Source organism: Haliotis rubra, unplaced genomic scaffold, assembly GCF_003918875.1.
Source record: "Haliotis rubra isolate DU_JTF1 unplaced genomic scaffold, ASM391887v1 Scf1318, whole genome shotgun sequence".
Lineage (NCBI taxonomy): Eukaryota > Metazoa > Mollusca > Gastropoda > Lepetellida > Haliotidae > Haliotis > Haliotis rubra.
Genome location: NW_025765246.1, coordinates 128,865 through 146,646, shown reverse-complemented (window position 1 = coordinate 146,646; position 17,782 = coordinate 128,865). Strand labels below are relative to the sequence as shown.

The following is a 17,782-nucleotide window of genomic DNA, read 5'->3' as shown; positions in this document are numbered from 1 at the left end:
ATGACAATGAAAATTATGTGAAGGTCACCAAAATCGACTGGGCCTTGCACCTTCCCAGATGAAGCTTGGTGTCAAATATGAAGAAAGTCCAGTAAATGGTCCTGAGATATCTCGCTGACAATCTTTACATGCAGGTTAACATGCTGAAATCTTCAGAGAGTCGCCATGACCTTGAAGGTCACCAAAATCGACTGGGCCCTGCGCCTTCCACAGATAAAGCTTGGTGCTGAATATGAAGAAAATCCAGTGAACGGTTCTTGAGATATCTCGCTGACAAGGGCAAAACGTTGAAGTCCCCTTGTGACCTAGAAATGAAGGTCAAGGTCACCAAACCTGACTGGGACCTTTCTTTTACTGTGATGAACCTAGGTACCAAATATGAAAAGAATCCAGTCAACGGTTCTTAAGATATTCCAATTTGTATGCGTACGTATGGACGGACTGAGCCTAATACTATATCCCCTGCTTCACGCTAAACGCACGGCGGGGGATAATTAAAACTTCGAGGCGAAAAGCCTAAAACAAAGAACACTTGCCATATTTTGAATGCAAACAATTGCTCTGTACATCGAAAAAACTGTCGCACGCGGTGTTGTCAGTGTTTGCCGAACTGGTTTCAATCACAAGTTGTATGGATATCCGTGATGCCCAAGGGACAAACTCTATGGGGTTAAAGCCAAATAATGTTTGGCCATAAGGCTCAAGATGATTAAATGTAACGTTGCATTCATTCATTCATTCAAAAGGCACCAGTACACCAGCAGACCTATCTATGTTAGAAGCTTGGTGAAGAAATGGTGAACGGTCTTAAAGTTCTGCTCCAGAATAGAGCACTACCTTCAATTTCAGTCGAAGTCAAACTTTTTGCCATGGAAATGCAAAAAATATTTTATTCAGAAATCCAAAAACACCAAAAGGCACCAGTACACCACCAGACCTATCTATGTGCCAAGTTTGGTGAAGAAATATTGAACGGTTTTCAAGTTCTGCTCCAGAAAAGACGAATGTGTACAGACAGAGGCACGGACCGATGGACGGCGTCCATGTTAATATCCCAAGCAAAATGTGTTGCGGGGGAAAAAAATATAAGATTCAAAATATTTTGTATTTAAAAAATAGAAAAACAATGATAAAAGAAAAGAAATACCCTTAAAAGCCTGAATTTCTAACAGCATTAAGAGTATCTGTGACGAACCTTAACACAACAGCATGTGACCCAAGTTAGCTTGTCAGTCAGTTTAAGCCCAACTCTGCAGGGATTTACCTTTGATATTTATCTAGTGACAAGATGACTACCAGCATTTGACTGTTGGGGACCTGTGTTAAAAAATGAGGTCACAACCTCAAAGATCAGATACTAAAATAGCACAAAACATTAATGTAGCCCTGTTTCATACAAATATTATTTATAGCTTTTACCCATGCTTGTTTGTGGACTTTGAACTTGAAGGCACTTAACTAACAGTACAACTTGTTAGCAATCGATGTCTTTTCATTACATGGCGATTTTTATAAATATACTCTGTGCGCATTTGTTTTAAACCTTTTGCGTATCTAACATTTTAAATGCGTAAATGGTACGCAACAATAATTTTGGAAATTGGAAATTTTCTATGCGTATTTTACCCGGATACCCAGCTTATCTGGGCCTCTGTGAAGGCAACTCAAACATGGACCTTAATCATATCCAGAGGTACAGATAAGATGTGGATCTGTGTAAATTATGCAAATATTTATGTGAAAACTCCTATTAAGTCTATTGCGTACAAGTACACGTGACATTTTGTAAATACTCAATAAATTTGATCTTACATGCGTACACACAAAAGTTTACAGTCACTAGTGCAAATGTAGCTACTTACTTCAGTCAACTGTTCTGAACTAAATTTTGCTAAATATTCCATACTGTTTAAAGATACTGTTTACAAATGAACTGATGTATTGTAAAACAAATTTGTGTCATGAGTTCAATAAATGATAAAAATCAGTGAAAGTTGACAAATTCTTAACAAAACTTTACACCAAAACGCAGCTGTTCACATGCACGATATTGGCACATACTTTTCAGCAATTTGATGCATGATCCTCGTGCAATTCATCTGCATAAAGTTGCGGTTGGTTCCCCCAGGTTAGTGGAGAAATCAATCTTTGATGTAACCATATATACATAACATATAGTGAGTGTTTTAAATGCGTCTAAACTTTTGTTGGGAAGTATAGATAACATAACTGAGGTATATTGAGAGGTTCTATTTCAGCACATGAACTTGGCAACTTGCAGTCTTTCTTATCGTTTCTTATATTACAGATCAAATATATATACAAACGCGTAGACCAACATTAACTTTATTATATTTTCACAATTAATGGTAAAATACACTGGGTTGGAGTGAGGATGGTGCAGTTTATTTGGTTACTCAAAAGACAATTAGGATACCCATTTGAGATGAGTAGAGAGTGAGTATGGTTTTACGCCGCTTTTAGCAATATTCCAGCAATATCAAGGCGGGGGACACCAGAAATGGGCTTCACAAATTGTACCCATGTGGGGACTCGAACCCGGGTCTTCGGCGTGACGAGCGAATGCTGTAACCACTAGGCTACATATTTTTTAACTGAAAACAAAAACCATGGGAAGTTTTGTTCAACCAACAACTTGACCCCATTTGAATAGATTGTTTTAGATTTGCGGATTGTCCTCCATATCAAGAGTGAGTTTATATTTACGCTGCTTTTAGCAATATTCCAGCACTATCACATGGGGAACACCAGAAATGGCTTCACACATTATACCCATGTGGGTAATCGAACCCGGGTTTTGACATGATGAGTGAACACTTTAAACACAGGCTATCCGACCGCCCCCATGTCAAGAGAAGAGGTGCAGTGCCAAATTATATCTTTATATGTTTCATTCATGATAACAAATTACATATCTTCAACTCAGGAAAAATTCCCACTTCAAATTTGTTTTCCAATAACTTTACAATCATTTAATATACTGTTTTCAGATGATGGTAATGGCTTCTTTGTTTATAGGAAAGGTGCAGTACAAAGTTTGATACAGATATTGTATTTTGGTCAAGAATAATCAGTAATAAATTTATTATAATTCCCATGGCAACTTGTTCAATGTTTTCAAACTGGGGCAGAACTTCTATGTTTATGTGACAGGTGTCCCTAATGATCATCGTGTAATGACCTGTTTTCAGACTTGTCGAGCATTTTCTATAAATTATGAAAAGTGCAATGCAATTTAATTTTTCAGTTAAATATGTGTATATTGTGAAAAAGTGTCACAAATCATTTTTTTTTTTTAAATATTTTGGGAGCATCTGTATTCTGTTTCAGCTCTACTTACTTACTCTTAAACAGCTCATACATGTGATGTCAGGGGTGGAAATAACTTTAAAATTGCTAGTGTACTCTGGTACAGTGGCACATGTAAAATCACTTGCCCTGATAATTTTTCCACTATACCAGCCGTTTTCTTGTTGATTTTTAAAATAAACAACATAATTAATATTGGAAAGTCAACTGGACACCGGTACAGTGTGATATACTAATTTGCTTGCCCGACAGAAAAAAACACTGGACTCGAATGTCGGGCAATGGGTTATTTCCACCCCTGGATGTGTCAAAATGTGTTTAATATTTCTTTGAGTGGCATATTTAGAAGTTGGAGAGTCAGATAAGGACAAGCTTTATGGATGTACAACTTGTTTATTCGGATGAATCAACGTTTCGATAGAGATTCTTGTATCGTTACCTGCTTGACAGTGACACATGAATCTGTATCAAAACATCGCATCACCTGACTAAAGAAATTGTTCATGCTTAACCAGAGCTACAGATAACTTTTTGGGTCACTGAGTTATGTACTCGCTTGTGTTCATCTCAGTTTGGTATCCTAATTTTCCTTTGAGTAGCCAAATAAATTGTACCCACCTCACTCAAACTCAATTGGGTCAAGGCTCCAGATAATTTTTCATGATCAGGAGTACGTACTCCTTATTTTTTCAATATAGGAGTACTGGAAAACAATAAGAGTACATTTAGAGTACTGAATGGAATTTAATGGCATATCAGTAATCTTGTGTTTCGTTTCATATATGCACCACAATATTGCTACTCTTGTGTAAACAGGTCAATAAACAATAAAACAATACTTTTTCAGATAAATACGTCTGTAAATGATTCTGAAACCGTACACCATTGCTGTGGTCCGTATCTGCTACGTTTTTAAAATTGTTTCCTACCGTATCGTGCTTATGTTATATCCGTACATACGCCGATACGGCCCTTATATGGAGCCCTGTGGGTATTTTGCCATTTTTCATTAATTGTAAAATATAATAAAGTTTAAATGTTGGTTTACGTGTTTGTTATTTATATTTGATTTCTAATATGAGAAGCAATGAGAAAGACTGCAAGTTGCCAAGTTCATGTGCTGAAATAGAACCTCTCAATATACCTCAGTTATTTTATCTAGTTTGTGTGTACACATGTAAGATCAATTTTTTTGAGTATTTACAAAAATTCAAGCATACTAAAATATTACTTGTACGCAATTGACTTAACAGGAATTGAGTTTTCGCATAAATATTTCTGTAATTTACGCAGATACGCAGCTTATCTGTACCTCTGCTTAAAGTTTGTCCTTATATGTTTAATATTTGTTATTCAGCTGAAGTTGGCAGGCAATGTTGAGGTGAGGTGAGGTGAGGTGAGGTGAGGTGAAATTGGGTTTAAAGTCGTGCTTGAGAATATTTCACTCATATGACAACGTGCATGCGTGTGTATGTGTATGTGCGGCTGCTTGTACTAGCCCAGACTGAAGCTGGTTTTACAGTGCTAGCCCACTGAGATGCCGCAGTGAAGCATTGATACCCCACTCAGACACATTATACTGACTCCGACCGACTGACTGACTGAGTTTAGTTTTACGCCGCTTTTAGCAATATTCCAGCAATATCACGGCGGGGGACACCAGAAATGGGCTTAACACACTGCGCCCATGTGGGGAATCGAACCCGGGTCTTCGGCGTGAAAAGCCAACGCTTTAACCACTAGGCTACCCCACCACCCTACTGACTCCGAGCCGACCAGTCCTTGTTGTACCCATTAATGCCGAGGGGCAGGCAGGGACCAACAAGTACCATATTTTTAATGTCTTTTGGTATGACGCGGTCGGGGATTGAACCCGCGACCTTCCGCTCTCCGGGCGGACGCTCTAACCACTACACCACAGAGGCGGTTGGCAATGTCAGGGTGTTAGTGACCCTTGCTAATATTTTTAGCTTGTTTTAAGAAGATTTTATGCACATTTTCTGGTTTACATATAATACTGTGAAGTCCTAATCATTTACAAGCACAATAAAACATGAAATGTTATTACACAGGTTTTGATAAGACCAGATGTTACTACAAGGCTCGATATTAAGCAGAGTGACATGCTGTGGTATTTGTTATTAAACATTATTGCGTTTCGCATTGTTCTCACAGTGTACACAGTCGATTGCAGACAATTCAACTTTGCAAAGAATAGCAGTTTCACACAACCACCATATTTAATCTTTACTACTTTACTTGGTGAACACCTGTTTTTTCAGTGAGTGAGTTTAGTTTTACGCCGCACTCATCAATATTCCAGCAGTAATATATAGGCGATGTTCTGTAAATAATCGAGTCAACAGCATGAACTTTGATTTAAGCTATTGGAATACGAGGACATGTGTCAACCAAGTCAGCGAGCCCGACCACCCGATCACGTTAATTGCCTCTTGATTTTTCAAAAATCTGTAGATTTAGCTGCTAATTTTCTTTATAAGCCCAATGGAATCTGTTTCTGCAGAGACATGTGACTGGGTACTCGCTAATGTTGATGTTGGCTCCATTTAAAGAAATTAATTCTACTTGCACACGGTGCAACCTTGCTACACCAGAAAAAAACAGGTTGCACCTGCTGCTCAGGAGAAAAAAATTATATGCAATGCTTGAGGTCTGGTATGATGATTTGGCATAATCATAAACATGATAATATGATAATCATAAAAAACTGTGACTTATTATATCGTGTTATTCTACTTTATAACATTTCATAACATGAACAATAACAGTCATTCAATCAATACAAATGCAGTATGGTGAAATGCAAGCAGCCCTCAAGCACGTAAACATTATTCCATGGCCAAGAGTCCAACTCAGGATCAGCAGCAGTGATAACTCCTTGCTTTAAGCGGCCTACATATTCTCTTAAATAGCACAGTCGTACTTGTAAAAGATCTTGAGGAATGTGATAAGTGGGATGATTATTTCTGGATAAATAAACAGAGTTAACATCTTGAAAATAATATAACATGGGTGCAAGTTGGTATAAATACAGGAATGCATTTGACCGCTTCTGGTTGAACCAGGGTCCTGTATTCTGCTTTCCAGCGGGAATTACAAATATAAAAGTTTTGAAGCAAATATTTTTTAGATAAAGCCAACTAAGTGACAGTGATCAGTGTGACAAATATTTACAAAAAGAGAGTCCAATGGTATTTGTAACCTTGAAAAGAAGGTCAAGGTCATCATGATTCACTAGGGTTGACAGACTCTCCTATTTGACCTTATCACTTAAAATGAATATGATCAATGGAAACAAACTACTTTTAAATATTTCACTAATCAAAAGCAAGACAGCAAGGCAGCTATCATCCTCTTCCCACAGAGGTTACTGACCTGTCATATGTTCCTACGTAAGCTCTGTTCTAATACGGTCCTTTCATGGTGCGAGTGTTCTGGATTTGTGATTGGTTGCAATCAGATTTAGTTGTGCAATCAGCGACATTGTTTCAAAAGTTATCATTCGCAAAGCCTAGGTAATTTCCGTATGCTTCAGGAAAACTAGAACCTCTTCTCCAGCACGATGCGCAAATGTTTCTTCTCGACAGAACCCAGTCATGTAATGGCGGATCAATGGCATCTCCATCGCCCTCGTTGACTCACAAACTAAAACATCTTATCGATTGATTCCTGCACTCTCTATTGTGCTAAAGTACTGTCAGAAATAGAAAAAAACTGTTTTTAGGCTGTTACTCTGTATCCCTAAAATTTACACAACTGCAAATAACAAATGTCGAAATAACCCACTTCAGCCTAACTGGGCATTCAGTGGGATGCGTAATAGGATATCCAGAAAAACATGTTTACTCGTAAAATCGGACAAAACTTAGAAAAAATACGAAAAGCTGCTGAAAACAATAGATCAGACTATAGATGGCAATTAGGTCGCTCAGCCAGGTATGATGACGGACCGTCGACTCACCTGGCATGAAATGCACGCGTGCTGCCTACAGGCACAAGGGGTCATCTCAAAGATATTTTGTGCTTTTTCATGTATGTTGACTATGCCTCATGTATTGATTAACATCTTATGTGTCTTTCTTTCATGAAGTTTATGTTGAGACATGTAAAAGAGTATGATACCTGATAACCATAGAAACGCTTCGCATTGAATGTATTAGGTGGCATGACCACCCGATCGCGAAGATCGACAGGACTGGATATTATTTGTAAATTGTTATGACATGCTGTATACTTCCCCCAGTATAATTACCCTAAAGGATTATCTTATCTTAGCTGATATCTCTATCCCCAAGCCCAATCCCAACAATCTGCGACACCCGTCTAGGTTTTGCTTTTGAGACGACCCCTCCTACCTGTTTCTTTTTATAGTTACAGTGAGACTCCATGGTAGCTACATCCTTCATAGTTTCAGCATGAAATTTATTATTTTTTATGCCAGCTATCGTTTATAATGAAGCTATGTCTGATTTCAAATTGGGCATTTAAAAAGTGTCCTTTGTAATACAATATCGTCGCACACTAATTTGCATAAAGCCATGGTCTGTTCCAAATAAATCGCTTTGGACTTAGAAAAAACCCTGCATTGCTTATTTCTGCACTAAGCTATCCTCAGTAAAGTCCTTTTACTGCGTTTCCTATGTCCCTACCGCTGAGACTTGCAGTTAGGCCCGAACTTAGTTTAACAGATATTTCACACTTGCACATATCAAATACATAACTTGTAGAGATAAATGAAAAATACAGGTTTTTTTTATTTCCGACAGTACTTTAGTTTCTAGTTTTCAGTTAAACATGAAATACCGAATCTATCCTTGCACTAAGGCTGTAACGATTCACTCGCATATTCGGTGAATTGAACCGTAGCCCTTCATGAATTCAATTCATTATTCGTGGTCACCAGAACCGAATATTAACGAATATTTACGATTGTTTTAAGATAGCAAGTTTTACTTGAACCCATATGTCCTTTTCCAAAGTGAGATATGCAAGAATGGAACATGTACTAGCCTTGCAGTAGCGCAAGTCATGTTAGTTTGCCAAGACTGCACATGGTACTGTCGATTATAACTATAACATACCAAATATGAGTGTCATGGCGTTCCATATTGTACATCAATCACTAAACTACAATATTGTATTCGTGAATAATTATTCGTATTCATTACCCAATATTCATGATACGTATCATATTCACCACATAGTGTATTCGTTGCAGCCCTACCTTGCACATTGATCAACTAACTCCATGGCGGACGCCATATGGATCTAAGTCAATGTAACACATGATCGGATTGGACAGAAAGAAAGCAGATAATTTGTGTTGCGATTTTTTGGTTGCTACAGGATTTTACAAGAACCGGGAAATATGGCCGTATTAGGACAGAGGTTACATAGGAAGATATGACAGGAGTAACCTCTGTGTGAAGAGAATGGGCAGCTATCAATGACCTTGAAAATGAGATCAAGGCCACCTCATTCTTCACCTGACATTTTGAGTTTCAGGAGAAACCTTTCCGTAAAAATAATAAAATCAATACTGTTTTACATAAGGTATCTCATTATCAAATAGCAAACTATTCAAATGATATCATCAACAAGTATGGTTACACCACAAAAAAATTATCACGTTTTTCGGAAATTGTCTGAAAAAAATAAGTTCTATCAGAAATGAAAACCCACTGACTCTAACTTGTTTTATGAGAAAAGACGCATTCAATTCTGTAAAGTCTTCTGACATTTACTGTCTATGGAAAATTTGCCAAAGTGTGACTTGCAAAACAGAACCTCAAGTGCCACTAGCTGTAGGCAACTGTTTCACAACCTCGGTCAACATACTACAGTCTGTGCTAAACACTCTTTAGTTCACAAGCCCTTTTAACAGGAAGTATCATTACCATGATTACTGTTAACTCAGCATATTAGACCAAACAGACATTTACAGGATTTGGGTGTCTGACCATACTAAATGCTGAAATTGCAGACTGACAGCAATAAACTGAACACTGTGATCCGTTATATAGTCAGCCTACCCCATCAACAGATCAGTGGGTCCATCTATATAGTCAGCCTACCCAACAGATCAGTGGGTCTATCTATATAGTCACCCTACCTATCAACAGATCAGTGGGTCTATCTATATAGTCACCCTACCTATCAACAGATCAGTGGGTCCATCTATATAGTCACCCTACCTATCAACAGATCAGTGGGTCTATCTATATAGTCAGCCTACCCATCAACAGACCAGTGAGTCCATCTATATAGTCACCCTACCTATCAACAGATCAGTGGGTCCATCTATATAGTCAGCCTACCCATCAACAGATCAGTGGGTCTATCTATATAGTCACCCTACCTATCAACAGATCAGTGGGTCCATCTATATAGTCATCCTACCCATCAACAGATCAGTGGGTCCATCTATATAGTCAGCTTACCCATCAACAGATCAGTTGGTCCATCTATATAGTCAGCCTACATATCAACAGACCAGTGGGTCCATCTATATAGTCAGCATACCTATCAACAGACCAGTGGGTCTATCAATATAGTCACCCTACCCATCAACAGACCAGTGGGTCCATCTATATAGTCAGCCTACCTATCAACAGACCAGTGGGTCCATCTATATAGTCACTACCCATCAACAGATCAGTGGGTCCATCTATATAGTCAGCCTACCTATCAACAGATCAGTGGGTCTATCTATATAGTCACCCTACCTATCAACAGACCAGTGGGTCCATCTATATAGTCACCCTACCTATCAACAGACCACTGGGTCCATCTATATAGTCAGCCTACCTATCAACAGATCAGTGGGTCCATCTATATAGTCAGCCTACCTATCAACAGATCAGTGGGTCCATCTATATAGTCAGCCTACCTATCAACAGATCAGTGGGTCCATCTATATAGTCACCCTACCCATCAACAGATCAGTGGGTCCATCTATATAGTCAGCCTACCCATCAACAGATCAGTGGGTCCATCTATATAGTCACCCTACCCATCAACAGATCAGTGGGTCCATCTATATAGTCACCCTACCCATCAACAGATCAGTGGGTCCATCTATATAGTCAGCCTACCCATCAACAGATCAGTGGGTCCATCTATATAGTCAGCCTACCTATCAACAGATCAGTGGGTCCATCTATATAGTCAGCCTACCTATCAACAGATCAGTGGGTCCATCTATATAGTCAGCCTACCCATCAACAGATCAGTGGGTCCATCTATATAGTCAGCCTACCTATCAACAGATCAGTGGGTCCATCTATATAGTCAGATCAGTGGTCCATCTATATAGTCAGCCTACCTATCAACAGATCAGTGGGTCCATCTATATAGTCAGCCTACCTATCAACAGATCAGTGGGTCCATCTATATAGTCAGCCTACCCATCAACAGATCAGTGGGTCCATCTATATAGTCACCCTACCTATCAACAGATCAGTGGGTCCATCTATATAGTCAGCCTACCTATCAACAGATCAGTGGGTCCATCTATATAGTCAGCCTACCCATCAACAGATCAGTGGGTCCATCTATATAGTCACCCTACCTATCAACAGATCAGTGGGTCCATCTATATAGTCACCCTACCTATCAACAGATCAGTGGGTCCATCTATATAGTCAGCCTACCATCAACAGATCAGTGGGTCCATATCAACAGACCTATCAACAGACCAGTGGGTCCATCTATATAGTCAGCCTACCCATCAACAGATCAGTGGGTCCATCTATATAGTCAGCCTACCCATCAACAGATCAGTGGGTCCATCTATATAGTCAGCCTACCTATCAACAGATCAGTGGGTCCATCTATATAGTCAGCCTACCTATCAACAGATCAGTGGGTCCATCTATATAGTCAGCCTACCTATCAACAGATCAGTGGGTCCATCTATATAGTCACCACCCATCAATATGGTCCATATAGTCATATAGATCAGTGGGTACCCATCAACAGATCAGTGGGTCCATCTATATAGTCAGCCTACCCATCAACAGATCCAGTGGGTCCATCTATATAGTCAGCCTACCCATCAACAGATCAGTGTGTCCATCTATATAGTCAGCCTACCCATCAACAGACCAGTGGGTCCATCTATATAGTCAGCCTACCATCAACAGATCAGTGGGTCCATCTATATAGTCAGCCTACCCATCAACAGATCAGTGGGTCTATCTATATAGTCAGCCTACCTATCAACAGATCAGTGGGTCCATCTATATAGTCAGCCTACCCATCAACAGATCAGTGTGTTCATCTATATAGTCAGCCTACCCATCAACAGACCAGTGGGTCCATCTATATAGTCAGTCTACCTATCAACAGACCAGTCGGTCCATCTATATAGTCAGGATACCCCCCTGTTGCAGCCCCTGTACCCAAGCCATCAACAGATCAGAGAGTTCACCCAATGCATTATTTAAGAAGATTAGACAGAAAACAACAAATACCAATACTCACTCTCTCTACCTGGTGGTATGATCCCCATACCTGGTGGGTTACCCGACATACTCCCACTTCCTGACAGAACAGCTGGCATGTTACTGTCCTCCCGGTGTTTCCCAGATACTGCCTACCAGCTCACTCTCCACTTATCTCTAAAACTCTCTACCACACCTGGTCTTCCAGCCCTAGTTCGCAGCTCACTCTCCACTTATCTCTAACACTCTCTACCTTTCCCACACCTGGTCTTCCAGACCTGGTTCGCAGCTCACACTCCAATTATCTCTAACACTCTCTACCTGTCCCTGTTGCTCTCTGCCTAATGATCACACAGATTTGACCTATCCTTCACACACACTACCTGTCACTCACACACACTCTAGATGTCTTGAATTTGTCCCCGGCTTTCTACCTGTCCTAGCAAACCCTTTAGCCGACCCTCACACAATGTCTATCACACACTCTACTTATCCTGTCTCACACACACACACTACCTGTCTTTCTCACACAACTTCTACCTGTCTTGAATTTGTTCCCCCACTTTCTACCTGTCCTGGCTGTCCCTCACACAACCTCTACCTGGCCCTCCCACTATCACACCCTCTACCTGTCCTGATTGTCTCTCGCACACTCACTACCTGCCCTCCTCATACACACACTACCTGGCCCTCACAAACCCTTTACCTGTCTATCACACACTTAACCTATCCTGTCTCTAACACACACACACACACACACACACACCTGTCCCCCACACTCACACACACACTGGCCCTCACAAACCCTTTACCTGTCTATCACACACTTAACCTATCCTGTCTCTAACACACACACTAACAGTCCCCCTCACACACACTACCTGTCCTCCTCACAACTTCTACCTAGCCCTCACACAACTTCTACCAGGCCCTCACACAAAATCTACCTGGCCCTCACACAAAATCTACCTGACCCCCACACAAAATCTACCAGGCCCTCACACAAAATCTACCAGGACCTCACACAAAGTGTACCTGGCCCTCACAAACCCTTCACCTGACCTCTATCACACCCTCTACCTGTCCTGACTGTCCCTCACACACACCACCTGTCCCCCTCACACAATCTCTACCAGTCTTGAAAATATTCTCCCACTTTCTACAGATCCTGACTATAACCCTAGACGTTCGTCCTATCCCTCTCACACCTGCCCTTCACGCTCTACCTGCCCCTAACACAGTCCAAATGTCAGTGACAACCTTGGAACTGGCTTGTGTGTCAACCCCCCTGAACTCCCAACAAGCCTGAGATAACACTTCAGCCATATGTTCCCTGCAGTGCAACTTCTGTTAGGACAATTGTGTTAGGACAATTGTGTTTATTGTGTCGAGAGCAACATCCAACATGACAGTGACACATGACAACAGCTAATTACAAACCAGTTTATGCGTCCATTTAATTATTATCATCATAATTGATATCACACAGATGTACATACCATTTCATGTTTATTTGATTATTAATAAAACATAATAGAAGATAACCAATCTACAATCTAAAAGCAGTTTACAATGATGCAAATGTATCTCCCAAATTATATTTATTCTTTTTCTGGTAGTAAATGTTTTGGGCATTTCAAGGGTCCTGTAAGACGATACAAAAAGACCGATCTTGACAAAATTATCACTAAAAATGTATCTAAGACTGTGGACTGAAAATGAAATAAAACATTGTACCTTGTTGACTCAGTGTTTTTGTTTGCTATTTGGTATTTGTTTATTTGTTCATTGTTTACTACCGCACTCAGCAATATTCCAGCAAATTGGGGAGATCTGTAAATAATCAAGTCTGGACCAGACAATCCAGTGATCAACAGCATGAGCATCGACCTATGCAACTGGGATACAATGACGTGTGCTCTTATAGTGAGTGAGTGAGTGAGTGAGTGAGTGAGTGAGTGAGTGAGTGAGTGAGAGTATTTACGCCGCTTGTATGCAGTCGGAAGAGAACGCTACTTAATGAAAGTGTGTTTTGACGCTAGGTGTGAATGTCAAGATAACAAACATTTTGGCAAAATGATCACTAAATATTAAATGCTAATTTAAGAACATTCAACATGAAATTTATAGGTTTAATAGATATCAAACATGGTTCTATTTTTCTGTGACAATTCAGAGTTTATAGGTTTAATAGATTGCCGTTTCAGAGTGTCAACTATTTGAACATGGAAAACATCAGAGGTGAATGAAAGTCTGTGTAGATTTTAACTGCTCATTTTTGTGTATAACATTTGCAATCAACAGACATAAACCACAGAGATGCTGACAGAACTTGTTATAATTTTCTTACCCAAAATACTGGTCCTCAGAAACAATTTGCACATTTTCATAAGTAAAATGTGTTTAATTGTTAGAAAAACTCACTTGACTAACTGAAAAGTAATAGCTGAATATTTCTTTGAAAAGTTATACTTACCTGCAATAACAACCCTCAATAGAAAAATCTGAAAAAATGATGCTAACCAAGTTTTTCGATGACTGATCGGGCAGTGTCAAACATGAGAAGCAATTCCCAACATAGTTTGTCAAAAAACAGAAAGCCTTATTTTCTAACAGAACTGATAAATATGTACATGCACCTCATTATGTTCTAGCGTCAGGTTGGGTGGGGGTATCCACTGTCTCACAATTAAAGTAATTTGTGCCAAATGTCACACAGTAATAATCATTATAACAGTGCTGCTTTGTGGACACACAGAGGTGTTGTAAGTAGTGGTGGTCCGATCATGGAAATAATCGAAGATTGGTCGTAATGACAAATCCAAGCAATGATCATGTTCAGAGTAGTAAAACACAATCAATTTTGGATGACACTAGTGTTGCAACAACAATATTTTTCACAAGGTTGGTTTTGTCATAATTAGATTTCATTAGCACTACAAGCTCTTCAATTCATGATTGAATTTATTTTTAAAGACTCCATGAAATTCATGTTCCTAACATGCTAGTCATTAAAAAAGATGTGAAAACATGCAGTTCTTTTTGTAATTTGGCAAAGAAAAGCGAAAAGAAATACATCTTTTTCTTTGACCTCTATGTTGCATTATAACAAACACAATCTTTAGGATAATTTGATAAATGACTTGAAAACAATTATTTTCAGATGATTGATTGGTTGTAATGAACCAATCATCAATTATGAGATTGAAACCAATTCCGAACACTAGTTTCCAGAATTGTTTGTGTTCATGATACGGAGGGGTGCAATAAATGGTCATTTAGTCACGATCCATCAATTTCTGATATCAAGTAATAAAACATTCGACTAATGAGCAATGTGATCGTAGCTATTAATAAGTTATCAAAACATTGGTTCATACCAAAAAAGATAAGGGGTGTTGTAAGGTTTGATTCACTGTATTTTTGTACTTTTGTACTTATCTTTGCCTACTCTTATGATTCAATGAGAAATTGGTGCATTAAATATATGTTTGAACTCTCTTTATTTTTGTACTTTTGTACAAAATTAAACTTCATGCTTTAAATATAATGCATTCATAAGGAGAAATATATACAAATATATTTTTCACACACCTCAAATACACCCAACAATTTTTCTAAACTTATAAAACTATCACCATTACTTGCAAATATCTTTCAACTGATGGTATATTCCCCTCATAAAAATTAAAGGTGCATGTGAAAGAAGTTTTTAGAATAATAACTAGAAAAACTCAAACATCTCCTTGTAGTATTTCAATGGTGGATCAGGTCAGATGTCATATTTTCACACACCTCAAATACACCCTAACAATTTTTCTAAAATCATGAAACTGTCACTATTTCTTGCAAACACCTTTCAACTAAGGTATATTTCCCTTCTAAAAATTAAAACAAATATGTGAAATACGTTTTTATCGATAGAATTTAGACTTTCTTCGCATGTAGTCTAATCTAATACAAGCCGACCCCTTAATTAATGAACTTAGACTCTCCCAGTCTGTTAACACGGTCTGAAATTCGACTGATTAGCACAGAACCACTCAAGCATGATTTGTCGGATCGGCACTGCTGACTGTTCAAAATCCGACGGATTAGGCAGTAATCCAATAAATAACTGTACAATATGTATCCTGACTTTATGGGTGATATAATACACTATTCCTGATGCAGTACTTTTACTTAATTAGTTGATGCTCTTCCTTTTTCCAGATAAATGACAATCCTGAATCGATTGTTCTTAAACCTAGGACATCAAAGATGGGATATTGTAAGGAAGAAATATACAAGCTAGACATCACTATGAATATTGTGAGACTTACAGCCACAAATGAGATTTGTTTGTTGCTGCACTCTGTGATATTACTGACAATAGGGGTGGTCTGTAAATAATCGAGTGAGGACCAGACAATACAGGGGTGGAAATAACCCATTGCCCGACGCCCGAGTCCAGTGTTTTTTCTGTTGGGCAAGCAAATTTGTATATCACACTGTACCAGTGTCCAGTTGATATTCCAATATTAATTATGTTGTTTATTTAAAAAATCAACAAGAAAACGGACGGTATAGTGGAAAAATTATCAGGGCAAGTGATTTTACATGTGCCACTGTACCGGAGTACACTAGCAATTTTAAAGTTATTTCCACCCCTGCAATACAGTGATTGGCATCACCAAGCATTGATCTACACAATTGGGATACGATGACATGTGTCAACCAGTCAGCGAGCTTGACCAACCAATCCTGTTAGTCGCCTTTTATGACAAGCATGGGCTGCTGAAGACCAGTTCTACCCTATCTTCACGGGTCAGATATAATCATGATAATAGTAAATTTGAATTCCATGGTAATGTTTTTACCCCAGTATGACTTTTAATGGGGTTACAGGTGGTTATACACATAAACAGGTTTTCCTTTGCATCTGGACATCTAGGTGGTAGGGTAGCAGAGTGGTGAAAGCGTTCACTTGTCACGAACCGGGTTCAATTCCTCACATGGGTACAATATGTTAAGCCAATTTCTGATATTGCTGGAATATTGCTCAAATGGGTGTAAAACAAAACTCACTATCTGGACATCTATCCCTAAATACCAGTGAAGATCCAGGATAAAACTGATCTTCAGTAACACATGCTTGTCGTAAGAGGCGACTATAACAGGATCAGGTGGTCAGGCTCACTGACTTGGTTGACACATGTCATTGTATCCCAATTGCATAGATCGGTGCTCATGCTGTTGATCACTGGATTGTCTGGTCCAGACTCGATTATTTACAGACCGCTGCCATATAGCTGGAATATTACTGAGTGTGGCGTAAAACTAAACTCACTCACTCTATCCCTAAATGCTACACCTACCTGGATAGTCCACACTTGTGCCATTATTCTCAGATGAATCCTCTGGAAAATGAAAACCGTTGACGTCTGTGGAAGCCATCACGTCGTCTGTCAATTTTGAGGTGTAATGGTACAATGGTCCCAGTTACAAACCCGGAAATTCCGTAATTTACATGTTCCCTGCAATAATCTTCCTGAATAATCACATCTATACACTTTAGTGACAGTCGCTACCGTCGACGCTGACGCTGCATTGCTGATCGGCTGCAAGTGGAGTAGCTTAGCTCACACAGTGGGCTGATTTCTTTAGGGTAAGTAAACACTTAAAAACATGGTGACAGGGACGATAGTGTATGACTTATTGTTGTATCTTGACGAACAACATGAGCCGATGTGGGGTCACTATACAAGAGGTCACGCCACATGCTAGAGTCATGTTTACAGCAGTTATGCCCCTTCCAAACCAAAGTTCTTATTGTTTGCGAAACCGTCAAGTGTTGCCTTGATCACACACAAGCACCTGACCTAAACTCCTTACAGTACATAGAAGGTTTCGAATACTATTCGTCTGTACAGGGAAAATGCACTCGGTAATGCTAAGAGTATGAGACTTTACTGCGATCTTGATCTAATAAATCTTATTGCAACAAA

At 39.2% G+C, this 17,782-nt stretch overlaps 1 protein-coding gene across 2 annotated transcripts in view; it reads right to left on the bottom strand.

The window, feature by feature from the left end:
• Window positions 1-17,633, bottom strand: part of LOC124267520 (pantothenate kinase 2, mitochondrial-like) — a 32,090-nt gene extending 14,457 nt beyond the window's left edge. Inside the window, exon 1 of one of the 2 annotated variants that reach the window (XM_046702445.1) lies at window positions 17,153-17,633. The gene's annotated coding sequence lies outside the window, so the exon portion shown is untranslated. Of the gene's footprint in view, window positions 1-11,835; window positions 12,519-17,152 lie in introns of those variants that run through there. The other variant, XM_046702446.1, reaches the window with a different exon arrangement.
• Window positions 17,634-17,782: the final 149 nt, after the last annotated feature.